The 16,534-nt window shown below is 38.8% G+C and overlaps 1 long non-coding RNA gene across 1 annotated transcript; it reads right to left on the reverse strand.

Annotated features, from left to right (window-relative positions):
- Window positions 1-242: 242 nt before the first annotated feature.
- LOC132365326 (uncharacterized) lies at window positions 243-16,493 on the reverse strand. The gene is made up of 3 exons (XR_009503075.1): window positions 16,398-16,493; window positions 14,917-15,030; window positions 243-1,014 (listed from the first exon to the last, which is right to left on the reverse strand). It is a non-coding gene; the product is annotated as an uncharacterized LOC132365326 (long non-coding RNA).
- Window positions 16,494-16,534: the final 41 nt, after the last annotated feature.

Below are 16,534 nucleotides of genomic sequence, written 5' to 3' on the forward strand. Positions count from 1 at the left end.
CTTGCAATCCACAGTAAATTTAACCATGTGAGTGGCAAGGGACTACTAAGGCTGAGCCTAGATGTATATTCCCCTTAAATCATCCTGTTTTAAGGAAGAAAAGCTTTAACCAGGTAGACACAGTATTTAGTTCTCTCAGATCACATTTATAGGGTAAATGGAGTTTTTTTTTTTTATTGCAGCTGTGTATTTGCTGATAAGACAAAGCGAAGAATTCAAGTACTTAATCATCACATCTCGAAAATGATACAGAAAATCATCTATTTTTAGCTTTCTACTGTGCCTTTTTACCTTTCCTCTCAATAATGTACCTACACATTAGTTTTTAAATTGCTTACCTACACAAAGCAAATTAGCTTCTCACAGGTTTATAGGCTGGCTTCACATTTATTCCTCTACAGAAATGAGCACATCTCTAAAATTATCCAGTGACAAATCTAAAGCTAGATGATTAGAAAAGCAACTGGGGAGCAGGAAATCATTTTTTTAGCCTGCTTAACAAAAAACAAACTAAGATATACCAAAATGAAAACTCATTCCTATTTAAGATTACTTTCCCTTTGTCCTCTTCCTCTACCCTGGTTGTTGTTGAGCTGGGGAACTTAAATATGCCACTATGACATCTGGGTAGAAAGGGTATCCACTTTGTATTTTAATTGGTCTCATTTTTGGAAACTGGTATCCTTGGAGATCATGTTTCACCACTGTGTTGTTGATAATCCATTGGGATGTGGCAGCATCCTCTTCTTATCTTCTCCCATCTCCCTGGGATTCTTCTCACCCAGGCTGAAAGACTGGTAAACCTCCTGCAAGTCTGCTGAGTCTTTCTTTCTCACCTATATTCTGGGCCCTTTCTTTCTTGTGGACACAGAGAAATTCCCTGTTTTTTCATATACCTCTTGGACCACAAAGGTTCTATGGTTGTCAGCAGGCACTTGCTGTGCCATACCATCTCTTCACAATTCTCTGTTCCATTGCTCTCCAGTTGTCATAGTGTGGTGAACCTCAGCAAACCTACCAAAGTCCCAGAAAGAAAGGGTGATTCATAGAGAGTAAACCCATCGGAGGAAGACAGGGAGAAAGATTTACCACCATTCTCTCCTCTCCCTATACTTGCCCCAGAATTCATTCCAAGGGAATTCATTTCATTTACATAGAAAATGACAAAGCTCCCTTTTCTTGCCTCTATCTCCATTACCATTATAAATCTTTACATATATTTATAATAACTGCTTTAAGCGTCCTTGTCTGTTAATTCCATCATCTCTGTCATTTCTTAGTCTGTTTCTATTGATGGATTTTTTTCACCTGGCTATGGGTCACATTTTCATGATTCTCCACATGTCTAGTAATTTTTGATGAATGTTGAATATGAAGAATTTTATTGTTGAGTGATTTTTGTGTTTCATTAAAGGGAACTGAGTTTTGTTCTGGTAGGCAATTAATTTACAGGCATACCTGTTTTACTACATTTCACTTTATTGTGCTTCACAGATACTGTGGTTTGTTACAACTCTGCATTGTCAGATGATGGTAAGCATTTTTTCGGCAATAAAGCATTTTTAAATTAAGGTATGTACGTGTTTTTTTAAGATTTTTTTAGATTGCACACTTAATAGACTGCAGTATAGTATAAACATAACTTTTACATGCACTGGGAAGCCCCAAAATGCATGTGACTCAATTTATTGTGATATTCACTTTAGTGCAGTGGTCTAGAATGGAATCCACAATATCTCCGAGGTATACCTGTACCTGAAGAGTAACATGATCATTTTGCAGCTTCTATTTCAACTTTATTAAGGTGGGTCTAGAACAGATTTTACTCTAGGGATGGTTTTAGCCCTTCTTCTTAGGAGTAAAACTAATGGTATAGCCCTTTGGGGATCTCTATTGAATTCCCTGAGTGTGAACAGGCCTTTCCATTCTAATTGGTCAGAATTCAAACATCTCCCAACCCTGTGAAACTCTGATGGATTTTCAGCTTACAGCTTCCCTCTAGTTGTTACTTCCCTGGTAGTCATTTGTCTGGTCTTGCGGAGTCTCACCCCATGTATGTGTGGCTTAATATTCAAATGCTCAAAGGGACATCCATGCAGATTTCTGGAGTTCTTTCCCTGCTTAGCTCCCTTCTTTTTGGCCCTCTGCCCCATAAATTAACTTTCTTAAGCCTCTCTAACTCTGATATTTGCCCCTTCAGTTTAGCAAGGCCGCCATGCTTTGTCTGGGTTCCACCTCTATGCACCACTGTCTAGGAAGTGCCTCCAGCCAGAAAACTGGGCAATTGTAGGGCTTATCTAGCTCGATTTCCTTCTCTCAGACACTGTAGTCTTGCACTGCCTTCTGTACAATGTCTGAAAACAGTTGTTTCATATATGTTTTCCAGTTTTCTTTTTTTTAGTTCTTTATTGCGTTAAGGGTTAGTCTGGTACCAATTAATTAGTCATAGCTGTAATACAAGTCAAAGCTTTTGATTTTCTCCATTTATACTATTATTGACAATCCCTAATATAATGGATATCCTTCTATGTAGGTGCCAACTGAGAAGAGGATCACCATTTAATCATTTATACCAGGAAAAAAATCAATTAATAATTCATAAATCATACTATCAAAACATCTCAAATTTCTACAGGCATGTAAACTAGATTGTATAGTCAAATTTTATTACTACTGTAATGACTATAATTCAGATACTTCATGTAGAGAGATCAGCTAGAAGATTTATTCATAAAACAGGACAAAAGAGAAGTTACTGGAAGAGAAGAAGAAGACGGGAACTAAATATGACTTCCTGGAGAACAAAAGAAAAGCAATTTCCTAGAGAACAAAGGAGGGATTAAGTTCTCTTCTTTTCTAATAAAATTGAAAAGTTTCAGAATTTAATAATACAGGAGTCTGCAGTCAATGACAGGATAGGGAACTGGTGTTTGCTCACTGCATGGCCGTGGGAGAATAAAACATAATCCATTGGAAGAGGGCAAACAGAGGCCCAAGTGACGAAGACCTAAGAGAATTTTCATGGTTCCCTCAAAGACCGAAGATGTGATAAGTTCAGGCTAGCCTTAGAGAAGTGTGTCACATGCCCAAGGTGAGTATGGGTCTTGCATGGAAGTGAAATGAACACTTATGACAGAGTTTCAGGAAAACTGGGAGGGTATACGACTTAAATGGGCAAGCATGCCAAAAAGTCTCACACATGAGCTCAATGTTTGAAAAAAGACAAATAGGTAAACAGGCTGTAAATAATGAGATTGCCCAGAAAATTTCAGCATTGACATGCTATTAATCCATTTAGTAGCAATATTTCTTGTATAAAATGCATTTTTTTAAATAATTTTATTTATTTATCTTTGGCTGTGTTGGGTCTTTGTTGCTGCGCACGGGCTTTCTCTAGCTGCGGCGAGCAGGGGGCTACTCTTCGTTGTGCTGCGCGGGCTTCTCATTGTGGTGGCTTCTCTTGTTGCAGGGCACAAGCTCTAGGCATGCAGGCTTCAGTAGTTGTGGCACGCAGGCTCAGCAGTTGTGGCTCACGAGCTCTAGAGCAAAGGCTCAGTATTTGAGGCACACGGGCTTAGTTGCTCTGTGGCATGTGGGATCTTCCCGGACCTGGGCTCGAACCCGTGTCCCCTGCATTGGCTGGCGGATTCTTAACAACTGCGCCACCAGGGAAGCCCTAAAGGTGTGACTGTATTTCTGTTTTGTAATTTAGTGCATGTGTAGCCATTTTTAGATTCCACCTATAAGTGATATCTTATGATAAGTCTCTTTTTCTGTCTGACTTATGTCACTTAGAATGATAGTACCTAAGTCCACCCAAGTTGCTGCAACTGGCCTGATTTCATTGATTTCATGGCTGAGTAATATTCCATTGTACATAAATACCACATCTTCTTTATCCACTTTTTCCTTCCAAGGACATCTAGGTTGTATCCAAGTCAAGGCTCTTGTAAACAGAGCAGCACTAAACGTTGGGGTGCCTGTGTCCTGTCGATTTTTGGTTTTCCCAATATATACACCCATGAGTGGAAGTGCCATATGCTCTGTAGCTCTGTTTTTTAGATTTTTGGGGAAACACAATACACTTCTCCAGAGTGGCCGTTGGCAATTTACATTCCCACCAACAGCGTAATAGGGCTCCCTTTCCTCCATGCCCTGTCCTCCATTTCTGGTTTTTACTCTTTGTGAGAATGGCCATTCTGACTGGTGGGAAGTGATACCTTTTGTAGTGTTGATTTGCATTGCCTGCCTGTGCGTCATTGGCGAAGTTCAGCCGCTTTTCATGTGCTTTAATGGCGAGTCCAATCTACCTCTTGAAATCCCTTTCCTGCAATTCTGCCTTGCTTACAAGTCCTTTTCGATGACATACCTCAAGACGTTTTTCGTCGACAGGTATCATTTACAATGGTGCAGGTTTGTGAATTGCAATGCCCCGAGCTCCATTTTTCAACTTGTTTTTTTGGGAACTGGCCACAAAACAGCATGTTTGCTGCAAGCCCTATTCTGGTTACGGGGGCAATCTGAGCCCTTGGTCAATTCCTCTTCCTGATTGGAAATTAGAGTGGCATGTGCCTGTCCAAACACCTAGGGCTTGTCTCTCATTGGTTGCCCCCTTCCACTTCATCCTCCGGACAAATTCCAAACTGTACGAAAAAGGATGTTGAAGGTGCTGACTTCCCCAAGTGGGGAGATTGTGAGGGAAGAGGCTGGAGGGGGGAACCCGACCACCAGGAGATCAGGAGATGAGGTGCCTTTTCCAAACTCTTGCTGATCAGACGGTGTACCATCCTCTAGGTGTCCCATGTTGAGCATTCTTTCATGTGTTTGTTGGCTATTTGTATGTCTTCTTTGGAGAAATGTCTATTTAGATCTTCTGCCCATTTTTGGATTGGGTTGCTTGTTTTTTTGATATTGAGCTGCATGAGCTGCTTGGATATTTTGCAGATTAATCCTTTGTCAGTTGCTTCATTTGCAAATATCTTCTCACATTCTGATGGTTGTCTTTTCATCTTGTTTATGGTTTCCTTTGCTGTGCAAAAGCTTTTAAGTTTCATTAGGTCCCATTTGTTTAGCTTTGTTTTTATTTCCATTTCTCTAGGAGGTGGGTCAAAAAGGATCTTGTTGTGATTTATATCATAGAGTGTTATATGTTTTCCTCTAAGAGTTTTAAAATGTCTGGCCTTACATTTAGGTCTTTAATCCATTTTGAGGTTATTTTGGGGTATGGTGTTAGGGAGTGTTCTAATTTCATTCTTTTACATGTAGCTGTCCAGTTTTCCCAGCACCACTTATTGGAGAGGCTGTCTTTTCTCCACTGTGTATTCTTGCTTCCTTTATCAAAAATAAGGGGACCATATGTGCATGGGTTTATCTCTGGGCTTTCTATCCTGTTCCATTGATCTATATTTCTGTTTTTATGCCAGTACCATAGTGTCTTGATTAGGGTACCTTTGTAGTATAGTCTAAATTCAAGGAGCCTGATTCCTCCAGCTCCGTTTTTCTTTCTCAAGATTGCTTTGGCTATTTGGGGTCTTTTGTGTTTCCATACAAATTGTGCAATTTTTTGTTCTAGTTCTGAGAAAAATGCCATCGGTAGTTTGATAGGGACTGCACTGAATCGTAGATTGCTTTGGGTAGTATAGGCATTTTCACAAGCTTGATTCCTCCAATCCAAGAACATGGTATATCTCTCCATCTGTTTGTATCATCTTTAATTTCTTTCATCAGTGTCTTAGAGTTTTCTGCATGCAGGTCTTTTGTCTCCTTAGGTAGGTTTATTCCTAGATATTTTATTCTTCTTGTTGCAATGGTAAATGGGAGTGTTTCCTTGATTTCTCTTTCAGGTTTTTCATCATTAGTGTATAGGAATGCTAGAGATTTCTGTGCATTAATTTTGTATCCTGCTACTTTACCAAATTCATTGATTAGCTCTAGTAGCTTTCTGGTAGCATCTTTAGGATTCTCTATGTATAGTATCATGTCATCTGCAAACAGTGACAGCTTTATTTCTTCTTCTCCAATTTGTATTCCTTTTATTTCTTTTTCTTCTCTGATTGCTGTGGCTAAAACTTCCAAAACTATGTTGAATAACAGTGGTGAGAGTGGGCAACCTTGTCTTGTTCCTGATCTTAGAGGAAATGGTTTGTTTTTCACCATTGAGAATGATGTTGGCTGTGGGTTTGTCATATATGGCCTTTATTATGTTGAGGTAAGTTCCCTCTATGCCTACTTCCTGGAGGGTTTTTATCATCAATGGGTGTTGAATTTTGTCGAAAGCTTTTTCTGCATCTATTGAGATGATCATATGGTTTTTCCCCTAAAGTTTTTTAAAATGCTGTAGCACACTGATTTGCATATATTGAAGAATCCTTGCATTCCTGGGATAAACCCCACTTGATCATGGTGTATGATCCTTTTAATGTGTTGTTGGATTCTGCTTGCTAGTATTTTGTTGTGGATTTTTGCATCTATGTTCATCAGAGATACTGGCCTGTAGTTTTCTTTCTTTGTGACATCTTTGTCTGGTTTTGGTATCAGGGCGATGGTGGCCTCATAGAATGAGTTTGGGAGTGTTCCTCCCTCTGCTATATTTTGGGAGAGTTTGAGAAGGATAGGTGTTAGCTCTTCTCTAAATGTTTGATAGAATTCACCTGTGAAGCCATCTGGTCCTGGGCTTTTGTTTTTTGGAAGAATTTTAATCACAGTTTCAATTTCAGTGTTTGTGACTGGTCTGTTTGTATTTTCTAGTTCTTCCTGGTTCAGTTTGGGAAGGTTGTACTTTTCTAAGAATTTGTCCACTTCTTCCAGGTTGTCCATTTTATTGGCATATAGTTGCTTGTAGTAATCCCTCATGATTCTTTGTATTTCTGCAGGGTCAGTTATTACTTCTCCGTTTTCATTCCTAATTCTGTTGATTTGAGTCTTCTCCCTTTTTTGCTTGATGAGTCTGGGTAGTAGTTTATCAATTTTGTTTATCTTCTCAAAGAACCAGCTTTTAGTTTTATTGATCTTCGCTATTGTTTCCTTCAATTCTTTTTCATTTATTTCTGATCTGATCTTTATGATTTTTCTTTCTGCTAACTTTGGGTTTTTTTGTTCTTCTTTCTCTAATTGCTTTAGGTTAGGTTGTTTGAGTCTTGTTTTTTGAGGTAGGACAGTATTGCTCTAAATTTCCCTCTTAGAACTCCATCTGCTGCATCCCATAGGTTTTGGGTCATCGTGTTTTCATTGCATTTGTTTCTACTTATTTTTTGATTTTCTCTTGGATTTCTTCAGTGACCTCCTGGTTATTTAGTAGCGTATTCTTTAGCCTCTATGTGTTTGTATTTTTTACAGTTTTTTCCTGTAATTGATATCTAGTCTCATAGCGTTGTTGTCAGAAAAGATACTTGATACGATTTCAATTTTCTTAAATTTACCAAGGCTTGATTTGTGACCCAAGATATGATCTATCCTGGAGAATGTGCCATGAGCACTTGAGAAGAAAGTGTATTCTGTTGTTTTTGGATGGAATGTCCTATAAATATCAGTTAAGTCCATCCTGTTGAATGTATCATTTAAAGCTTGTGTTTCCTTATTTCTTTTCATTTTGGATGATCTGTCCATTGGTGAAAGTGGGGTGTTACAGTCCCCTACTATTATTGTGTTACTGTCAATTTCCCCTTTTATGGTTGTTAGCATTTGCCTTATGTATTGAGGTGTTCCTATGTTGGGTGCATATTTATAGTTGTTATATCTTCTTTTTGGAATGATCCCTTGATCATTATGTAGTGTCCTTCTTTTTCTCTTGTAATAGTCTTTATTTTAAAGTCTATTTCGTCTGATATGAGAATTGCTACTCCACTTTCTTTTGATTTCCATTTGCATGGAATATCTTTTCCCATCCCCTCACTTTCAGTCTGTATGTGTCCCTAGGTCTGAAGTGGTCTCTTGTAGACAGCATATATACGGGTCTTCTTTTTGTATCCATTCAGCCATTCTGTGTTTTGGTTGGAGCATTTAATCCATTTACATTTAAAGTAATTATCGTTATGTATGTTCCTATTACCATTTTCTTAATTGTTTGGGGTTTGTTATTGTAGGTCTTTTCCTTCTCTTGTGTTTCCCACTTACAGAAGTTCCTTTAGCATTTGTTGTAAAGCTGGTTTGGTGGTACTGATTTCTCTTAACCTTTGCTTGTCTGTAAAGGTTTTAATTTCTCTGTCGAATCTGAATGAGATCCTTACTGGGTAGAGTAATCTTGGTTGTCGGTTTTTCCCTTTCATCACTTTAAATATGTCCTGCCACTCCCTCCTGGCTTGCAGAGTTTCTGCTGAAAGATCAGCTGTTAACCTTATGGGGATTCCCTTGTATATTATTTGTTTTCCCTTGCTGCTTTTAACATTTTTTCTTTGTATTTAATTTTTGATAGCTTGATTAATATGCGTCTTGGTGTGTTTCTTTTGGATTTATCCTGTATGGGACTCTCTGCACTTCCTGGACTTGACTATTTCCTTTCCCATGTTAGGAAAGTTTTCAACTGTAATCTCTTCAATTATTTTCTCAGACCCTCTCTTTTTCTCTTTTTCTTCTAGGACCTCTATAATTTGAATGTTGGTGTGTTTAATGTTGTCCCAGAGGTCTCTGAGACTGTCCTCAATTCTTTTCATTCTTTTTTCTTTATTCGGTGCCAAGTTTCTAACCATTCCCTATCCCTTCAGCTGTTCTTCACATAACATGGTCTCTAGCTGCTTTGCCATCATGGGGTTGTACTGCTCCAATTAAGCGTCATTGTCTTAAAATGTGGCACTGAAGTACAACACATTTGTGATAGTTATTTTATGTGTCAATTTGGCTGGGCCATGGTGCCTGGATATGTAGCCTAACATTCTGGATATTTCTGTGAGGGTGCTTTGCGATGAAATTAACATTTAAGTTGGTGGATTTTTGAGTAAAGCAGAATGCCCTCCATAATGTGGATGGGCTTCATCCAGTCAGTTGAAGGCCAGACTAGCACAATAGACTGACCTCCCTCAAGCAAGAGAGAATTCTGCCAGCAGAGAATTCTGCCTTCAGACTTGAACTGCAGCATCAGCTCTCCTGCCAGCCCACCCTGCATATTTTGGACTTGTCAGACTCCATAATCACATGAGCCAGTTCCTTAAAATAAATCACTTTCTATATATATACACACATCCTGCTGTTTCTGTTTCTCTGGAGAACCCTGACTAATATAACACGCATGCAGATTTTTGTCCTATATGCACAGAATACTGCAGAGAGATTATTCCTAGTCACACCTCAGAGAGGGCAGTCCTTAATCACAGATACAATGAAATCAACAAAGATTTATACAAGATAAAAGACAATAACCAAATGTAAACCAGGGAGAAGAAAAATATACAGGAAGGAAGAAAGAAAATTACATTTGCTTTTTTAGCTATCACACCACTTAACTCATAATTGAGCAAAAGGAGGAAAGAACTCCTTTGAAGTTTTTTAAAAAAATCAACCCATCTGCTTCTGGAGTATCCAGTTACCATGCTCCCTTCACCCATCCAGAAAACACTTTTATTCCATGTTGAACCAATAATATGAATCACTTTTTTGGAATACCACCTTTTGTCTGTTGCTATAATTTCCAGATGACATGTTTTGCTTGCCATAACTACCTCCCAAGGCAAAAGGTGGTCCCATGGCCCAGAATTGGAAATTATTTCCAGGTCCCCTTCAGAACCTGGTTAATTAAGCCTTGCTCAGCCATATATGTGATATATATAACATACTATGTCCCATCCCTTACTCTGAGTGAGTGTGATATCTGCATGTAAATATTTGTATATTGTCATTCATTCACTCAAATATATGTGCCAGGCACTGAGCTAGCTATTGAGTACACAGTCATGAACAAGATTGATATGGCCCTGTCCTCATGGACTTATATTTTAGTGGGGAAGACAAATAATCGGTAAGAAAATAAATTATGATAACTGTCATGATGGAAATAAATGGAGTACTGTGAGACAGAAGAGGTCTTCAAACTAAGACCTGAATATTTAAAAAAATAAAATAGAGAAAAGTAAGGGAAGAGCATTTCAGAAAACAGCAAGTACAAAAGCTCTGAACTGGGAAAAACTTGGAGTGTTTAGAAAATATCAGAAAATCCATGTGGTTGAATCCCAATGATGACGGAAAGGATTGAAAATGAGGTAGGATACGTAGGCAGAGACCAGATCATAAAGGGTTTCATAGTGAAATTTATTAGGGCAAAGAATGGAACCCTCCTGAACTTGGAAACCAGATTACTTTCTCAAAAAGTGAAACCAGGAAGAATCAAAGCACAATGAACAAGAATCACCATCTGTGGAAGCGGTTACAAGCAGAAAAGAAAGTGTGTGTATGGCTGGAGAATTTGAAAAATATACAATTCCAGAGTGACTACAGTATAGACATAGAGAACAATGATTAGAATATGATTATAACTTAAGCTGAAACATAATCAATGATATTGAACCCTGCCTGAAGGAGTAATCTGCTAACAAGTCTGAGATATTCCTTAAAGGTACCTCTCCAGCCATGGCAGGGCAGGGAGAAATGGGGGAGGTGTTAACAGACTGCTCAATATCTTCCTGTCAATATTCCAACAAAGATAGTTCTGTTGTTACCTGTTTTGTACATTAGTCTTCCATTTCAAAAAAGGTAAAAAAAAATCTTTGAAAACTGCTTCAAAAACAGAAACTATAATTATATATATATAATGGCATATATGGAGAATATAACTAATATATATTATATATATGGAGACTGTAACTATAAATATGTATATATATATGAGGCAGGAAGAGAGAGAGAGAGAGAGAGAGAGAGAAAGACAAGGAGAGAAGGAAAGAGAAAGAGGGTGTGGGAGAGAGAAAGAGGGAGAGACAGAGGGGGTTCCTAGGTGAGCAGAGTATCGGACAGCCTTAGCAGAAATACTCATATAGAGGAAATAAATGCATAAGACTAAATAGTTTGATGGAATTAAGTCATTAACATCACCCAACAGCCTGCTTTTGCTCTGATTCCAGGCTCACAAACAAACTTCTACTGACAAGAGCTGGTTTCTCATGGGAGAATATATTGATACTCCATGAGTTTCTGGGGCACATGACATTTATATTTCACCATTAAACATCATCAATGAGGTTTCTAAATCAGTGTCTAATTAATTTCTGCACTTGAAAAACAGGATCCCCCAGTGCAATGACTACCTCATGGAACTGTCACACTCAGGCTTCCAGAGAGTGACCTACCAATGTCTGTGACTTCTGTGGCTGGTCTCTTTTTTTTTTTTTTTTAAGATTTTTTTTTTTTTAATTCACGTTCTTTTATTTATTTATTTATTTATGACTGTGTTGAGTCTTCGTTTCTGTGCGAGGGCTTTCTCTAGTTGCGGCAGGTGGGGACCTCTCTTCATCGCGGTGCGCGGGCCTCTCACCATCGCGGCCTCTCTTGTTGCGGAGCACAGGCTCCAGACGCACAGGCTCAGTAACTGTGGCTCACGGGCCCAGTTGCTCCGCGGCATGTGGGATCTTCCCAGACCAGGGCTCGAACCCGTGTCCCCTGCACTGGCAGGCAGATTCTCAACCACTGCGCCACCAGGGAAGCCCGCTGGTCTCTTTTCTATCCACAACCAATTGGAACTAGAGAATCTCATCCATATAAAGGGACTATCCACAGTAGGAACCCACACTTACCTGCAATGCAATACGATAGGAAAAGAACTTCCTACCTTCTTCATAGAAAAAGAAGCATAGTGGCTTAAAGACAGACATGCAGTTTTAGCACTTGGACTGTTTTTATCATAGACAGAGAATGTTAAAGGTTAGATCTGAAAGTTCATTGTGTCCAACCCCTGAGTTTTAAAGGTGACAAGAGAGGCTTGAGAGATTAGATGGTCTGCTCCCAAAATACAACCAGGACTCCTGTGCTAAACTGTTCCCACTATGATAACTCCCTACCTCATGGTAATAGTTGCTCACACTCTTAATCTTCCTGCAGCCATTAAAACTTCATATTCTCATTCTATGCAATGATGCGTAAACTTTAAAAAGAAATTGTTTTCCAAGAAATCAAAGATAGCCTTCTATAAAACTTTTTCCTTCCCATTAAGAGCAATAGGTATTTAGTTAACTCCAGCCAATACGGCAGCCAAAATGATCCTTTTATAATCAAAGTCATAATACCTTTCTGCTTAAAACCCTGAAACAACTCCTATTCCACAAAGAGTAAAAGCTAGTTCTTCCAATAGCCTACAAATCCTGCACCTCCATTCTCACCCTGTTCCTGCCACACTGTCTTCCTTGCTGTTCCCAATATACCAAGTACTCACCTGCCTTAGGACCTCTGTGCTGGCTGTTCCCTCTGCCTGGAACTTTTTTTCTCCCAAATAAGCTGAATGACTAATTCCTTCAACTCCTTCAAGTCTTTGCTCAAATGTCATCTTCTCAATGAGACCTGCCCTGACCATTCTATTTAAAAGTACTACACCCAACCCTCTTCACTTCCAATGCCCCTAACCCTGACTTTCTCCTTTTTCTATAGGATTTAACACCGTCTAACATACTACATCATTTACTTACTATGTTTATTGCTCATTGTCTGTCTCTTTCCACCAGAATGTAAGCTCCGTGAAGGCAGGAATCTTGGTGTATTTTTCCACTATTATATCCCTAACATTTGAAAGAGTGCCTAACCCTCAACAAATATTTGCTGGATGAATTAATTCATTCAATTAATGGCATTTGGAAATTTGACCACTTTATGTCTACCAATAATAAAATGTCATATCTAAAGTGAGTAGGATCAAAGTTGAATCCTTACCCAGATAGGCTGGCTCTTCCAAAGGATTCCATTAAGGAGGGAAATGTACTAACGCAATAATACATTTCTAGTCTCTGAAAATCTTCTTTGGTGTTGCCATCAATAAAATGAAAAGGAGTTACTGTTTAATAATTAAAAGATGATCACAACAAGGATTTACTGTATAGCACATGGAACTATATTCAATATCTTGTAAAAACCTGTAATGGAAAAGAATCTGAAGCTGTACACCTGAAACTAACACAATATTGTAAATCAACTATAGTTTAATAAATAAAATAAATTTTTTTAAAAAGATGATCAGGGAATTCCCTGGAGGTCCAGTGGTTAGGACTCTGCACTCTCCCTGCCGAGGGCGCGGGTTCAGTCCCTGGTCGGGGACCTAAAATCCCCCAAGCTGTGCAGTGGGGCCCAAAAGAAAAAAATTAATAAAAAGATGATCAACTACTCTTTTTCAAAGAAACACCCAAATGCATTAAAAATGAGTATCAAACCAACCCAGAATGTACTGACAAGGAATACTATTTATTTAGCATCAATTAAGCTGTCAATTTTTCTTGGTTATAACCTTGACATGTTCTCTTGCACAGTATTCTGAGAAACTGCCACAAAATGAGAATCTAAGAAGTGTGTGTGTGTGTGCATGTATCTTTATAAGCAGTCATGACAAAGTACCTGAGAGTAAGCATACTGACCTATCTATTCTATGCAAGTACTCTATACATCTTTCAACTGGTTTGTTTTTTCAACAATCATGATGGATTTGTTCTTAAATATCCTCATTCTATTTCCAAGTCCTTTTTGTAAACAAACATGGATAAATAGCTGGCTGAGAATAGCAATGCAGGTGGCCACTGTGTATGGTCAAGCATTGCACATCTCTGCAAGTGCCATGTGTATTGTACATGGATTATGATGTAAATGCACCAGTACCACCACCACCACCCTTCCCAGGAGTTGTGCAGTACTCACCCATGGGTCTGTTCAATCTAACCAGCTCAGACTGGAACTAAAACCAATGATCTTTCCTCTTGGAAAAAGTAATTCAAAATGACTGAGCTAATCAATCCTAGACAATGATATATGAACTGATTTACATTAATATAATATCCTCAAAACATTTACCAGTAACTAAAAAATGGAGAAGGTGTTAGAGACACAACTATCTTAAAATGACTTTATATGATAGGTCACAGTTTCCCATCCCTGAATCTTTGTTTAATTGGCAGTTGGTTTTCTGGTAAAGGGTAGAAAATCTGATACTCATAATGATCTTAGAGCACACTCAAGTGGATAAATACTAAACTAGCAATGTTTTTCTTAAAGATATGTCTTGCTCCGTGATAGAAAAAAATGAAAAGAGAAGGTGGTGGAAACAAAGATTACTGAATGAATGAAGATGTACCAACCCTTATCACAAGGGCTTGTAGTTTAAATTATTTCTTTAATAACGAGGATGGATTTTTGGCCGGTCTAGCCATACTTTCTATTTAGTATTCTTCACTCCTTCTTGAGTCAATTTAGGGGGACTTTGAATAGAACTTTGGGTTTTTTTTGGGAGGGGGTGTTTAGTTTTTTGTTTTTTTTTTGGCTGTGCCGCAAGGCATGTAGGATCTTAGTTCCCCGACCGGGGATCAAACCCGCGTCCTCTGCAGTGGAAGCTCGGAGTCTTACCACTGGACCGCCAGGGAAGTCCCTCGAATAGAACTTTCAATAGAACAAAGCTACCTTATACGGTAACAAAGCTGTAATCTAAACCTCTTGTACCTCGTACTTATGAATGAAACCAAGTGGCCTCGTTATAGGAAAAATACCTGAAATGACACACTTAAACAACCAAAATGTCCATAACTAAAATATCCCTACCTAACTCATTTTCAATCTTGCAATCTCCAGAAAGCATGTTGCTTTTTCACATCTCTACTCCTTGAATCCTATTGCTCCCTCATCCTGAAGTGCACATACTTGCCTCCTCCTCTCCTCTTACCTTCATTAGTTCCCACTACCTCATCTCCCAGAAAAAAAAAAAGGGAACTAAGCAGACACGTAGCAGGTATCCACAACAATAATACTTACCACTGTGCCATATTTGTTTCTTCTTATGTCTACTCCTCCGTTGAACTGTGTGCCAGGCAAGAACCAGGTTTTTTTTGTTTTGTTTTGTTCTGTTTATCTTTATATCTCCAGGGCCTAAAAAGCATTTGTTAAAAGATGTACATATATGTTTATTTAGAAATGGAATTTGACATCACAGTAAAAATAGGTCCAGGGGGAAGACACCAAAGATGTGATTGTCTTGAATGCCCTGCCCTCTCTTACCTCCCATATATTCACTTAATCACTCGTACTGCTTCATGTGGAAAAATTACTTGGAAAATATTTTTTAAATACTTTTAACAGTCAAACCAGTAACCAAAAAACTTAAATCAAGAAGTGAAAATAAAAGTGTCTTCTTTCTGTGTCCACCTTGAGAAGTTCCATCTGTGGGACTGGTTTCTCCAAGATAAGAAGCAAAACTAGTTCCTCACTTTCTCTCCTCACTTTCTCTCCTCACTCCCTCCAGTCCTACCTCAAAGATCTCGTACCCTGTCCCCTTCAAAGTCAAAGGTACCCATCCCAGCAGAAAATGAATTCAAATACACCTGTAATTGTAAACCAAAATAGTGTGAAGGCATTCGCTATACTCTGGCTGGGTGGTGAGACAATGAAGGGCAAACTAATCTCCCCAAATATGCAAAGCTGCAGAAGGTGGCAGAATAACTGCTGCTATTTATTTTTGTTCAAGAGGACTAGGCTAAACTACACAACTTAATTAATACAGACTTTAATATATTGTAATAAAACAAAGCCACATTATTTCAATATTAGAGTAAGTTAGACCTTCTATATGATAAAAATACTTCCTCCAGCAACTCTGCCAGTGAAGATCTATTCCGTCGTAGGTTGAAATTCAAACTAGCCTTTTGCCAGCTGGTGATATTGAGCAATGTATTGAGAGTCTCTGGGCCTGTTTCCTCAATCTCCAAAATGAGAGTACGATGAGGTACAGCGGTTAGGTTCCCAAGTCAGTAAGTACGGTGGGGTGGGGGTGGGGGGGAAGCCTGTCACAATTACCTTTGAAAAATCACTTGAATTACTCCTAAGTATAGCATATTGACTTTAGTCTGACTTTACTGACTATACAGTAAACCTTATGGGCACTAAATTTTGAGAAACCACTTAAACTGAAGAAATAAAAAAGAATGTATATATGCGTACATGTAGGCATTAAGGCCATTCTGGTTTTAACTCTAAAATCACTAATAGTGAACAGGGTATGGCTAGAGAACACAGCTCCAGAGTTTAGTAAATGTTAGTGTCCTGCCTTTCTTCTGCCCTTTAGCCTTCCAGGAAATCTCCCAGAGCAGTCGTTTTAATGTCGTTATGCCTGAGGCGCAGGTAGTGACTTATGCAGCGAATACTTCGAGGGAAGAAACTTCGTAACCCGTTTGGAGTTCTCCTCCTTACACTCGCACTTAGAAGTGCCTCGCTAAATAAGAGGATGAATTATTACCTACCACAGATTAGAGCTCGGGCCATTTCAATGTACTAATACCTCGGAAATTTTACAAAGCAAACTTGCTACACACATCACTACCTCAAAGCCGCAGTCGTCCCTTAGCTCCAGAAAAGCTTGGCCCAATCCTTTCGGCTT

Source organism: Balaenoptera ricei, chromosome 4, assembly GCF_028023285.1.
Source record: "Balaenoptera ricei isolate mBalRic1 chromosome 4, mBalRic1.hap2, whole genome shotgun sequence".
Lineage (NCBI taxonomy): Eukaryota > Metazoa > Chordata > Mammalia > Artiodactyla > Balaenopteridae > Balaenoptera > Balaenoptera ricei.